Source organism: Penaeus japonicus, unplaced genomic scaffold (genome assembly GCF_977035675.1).
Source record: "Penaeus japonicus unplaced genomic scaffold, GWHDUDI00000001_assembly GWHDUDI00000028, whole genome shotgun sequence".
NCBI lineage: Eukaryota > Metazoa > Arthropoda > Malacostraca > Decapoda > Penaeidae > Penaeus > Penaeus japonicus.
In genome coordinates, this window is record NW_028234430.1 from 26238122 (window position 1) to 26240874 (window position 2753).

The window sequence follows — 2753 nt, forward strand, 5'->3', positions numbered from 1 at the left end:
CGACACGCATTACAAAAATACTTAATGAGATTAGTTTTGAGGTCAATGCCCTATCAATTTCGTTTTACATGACATTAAAAGCCAGAGAGCAAAACACTAGAATAAATATGTAAATTGACGCGCCGCAGATGCACTTAGAGAGTTGTCATTAGCACAAGATACAGAGTAACGGCAAAGTGCATAAACAGTAGGGAAAGTTTAATCAAGTGAAGAGCGTGCACTTAAGTAGAGAAGCAGGATGTGTCATGAATGTATTGCTTTCTCCCTCTCTAATGAGAAGATATCTTATTTTCACTCTCATTAAGTCCTATGCCGTTCTGAACGAAGAATATGATGTGCTCCAGTTAGAGGAACGGACTGTGACAATGAGTATGAATGGAACAGTTCACACATATTTTGTCATATCTTTTCTTCATCAGTACTAATATCTTTTGTGCCGTGATCATGGATAGTTTCTCCGTTCTCTAAATACAGAGCGATTTAGAAATATGTTCATGTATCCTTGTCGAAAGGCATAACTACAAAAATTCCAGAAAGAGTCACAGGCAGGGACACCAGCGAACGCCTTCCCGGGAGCGCTGGGAACGTGTCACCGCCTCGGGGTTTGAGATATCGCCAAAGACGCCTTTACTTTAACGGTTGTCTTTTCTGTTGATTGCAACAATATTGTTAACAGTTTTATGCTAACAGTCTTTGACCTAAATGTCTTTGTTACTATCTATTTTGTATTTATCATATCGTGCCACACACACACACACACACACACACACACACACACATGCAAATACACACACACACACACACACACACACACACACACACACACACACACACACACACACACGTTTACACAGGCAAGGGCAACATATTTGAAAAAGAAAAAGAAAGAAAAAAAACCGCCCATCTCTCAATCCGTCCCGACAATCTCGATGTTTTCCTCTTAATTCCCGACGCAAGTCTCCATTCCGGAGGCAATGGGATTTTGAAAACACGAATTAAGATCATGGAAATATATGTACTATAAATAAAGACAAAGTTGCATGTTACTGATCCGTTAATAATGCTGTGTGGCAAAGCGCAGTTCCAAACAGTTCATCAGGCTTGACCGAGACAGACAGCAGTGTTCGTGTCCGCTTAGCATGGAATCACAGCACAGTGTAAATATAAGTGACTAGCGAATCAAAGGGTTTTCTCGTCTCTATTCCAAATGTCCGTTTCAGCGAGAAAACGTCACGTTTTTCGCTGGAGTCTTAGAGCTGCTTGGTTGGCAATGATAAGGTTAAGTAGGAGTTAGGCGACGTGTTTGCAACATCAAAACTTAATGATTAAAGCTGAAAAAAAACTTTACTGGAGACTATGGCAAAAAAGGAGTGGTTAGGTTAAACGCAAGGATGAAAGTTCTTATGCAATCAAAATTATTGGCGCTTTTGTATTTATTAGTTCGAGATCGGGTTCCTATTTCGTTTTGTGTTTCGTTGTATCTATTTTTTTTATTTTTTTACGAAGGAAATAAAAGCGAAGCAAAACAAAAAGATACAAACTGAGTCATGCTGAATTCCATTTCAATGTCAACATTCACCCTTTTTAAGCTCTTATTCGATTCCATGAAACAAATCAGAAGTCCTGACACCTTGGACCGCTATCAGTTCCCGCTAGACACTCGATACCTAATTCTGGGGAAGCGCTAAAGATAGCAAGTGTGTAGCGCTCTGACCTAATGCCAGGAATCTGCGAACTGTTTACTCGTATTTAGATTTCTATTTTTTGTTTCTTTGATGTTTCCTCTCAAATTATATTATATCATTAATTTGAATAAATGATTTTTAAATATTTAAATATTTTTTTTAATGAATGGTGCCAGAAAAAGGTCGAGAGTAATAATTTCGGCTGTGTTACTTATGCCTATCTTATCTTTATAATGTACATTAAATACACGACAAGAAAAATGTTAGATGTCACAGGCCTCTTTCGCTCTCTTCTATATATGTACAAATTTGCCTCGTCACGCTCTCGTCCAGACAGGACAGGAAAAATAGACGAGAAAAGCGTTATCTTAGCCATGTTGCTTTCAGGTTCGTTGGGCCGGAAATGTGCATGGCTCATAGACCCGAATGTTTGAAATTTACTTTGTCATGCAGAGTCGGCTGTTTATGTCTGAATAAAACCTAACCTAGTCGAACAGTTTTTGAAAATGAAAAGAGGAAAGTAACATGTTAATTAAACTGCTACTGATTAAAATACATTGTTGAAAAGTGTAGTTATAATTTTCATAGTGTCATCGCAAACTATATAGCCCGCTTGCAGCCTGTCATTGTGTGTAAGTTAGGAGTCCACTCACACACAAGGGTACGCATTTCTGCTTGTAGGCAGCTAACATTGTTAAATGTGCGTGTATTTAATTGTCTTTAGCCTGTATTCAACACAAGTTAAAATGAACTTAAACGTTAATATGTTTTTAAAACATTTATAATTATAATCATGATGATCATAATCATTACTATGGCCATCTTCACATCACTATTTTCATTATCCTCCTCCTCATCATCATCATCAATCATCACCAACATCATCATCATTACCATCACCATCGTTGTTCTGCGTGGATGCGTTCTCTGGCCCTGCCGAATCTGTTTCGATCTGTTTTCGGAACAGATTTCGAGCGCGTGATCACTTCCCGCCGCGCCGGCAAGCGAAGGCTGAAGTTGCCCTTTCATTGGCTGGTTATCCCGTCGACTTGAACACTTCTGGGGCAG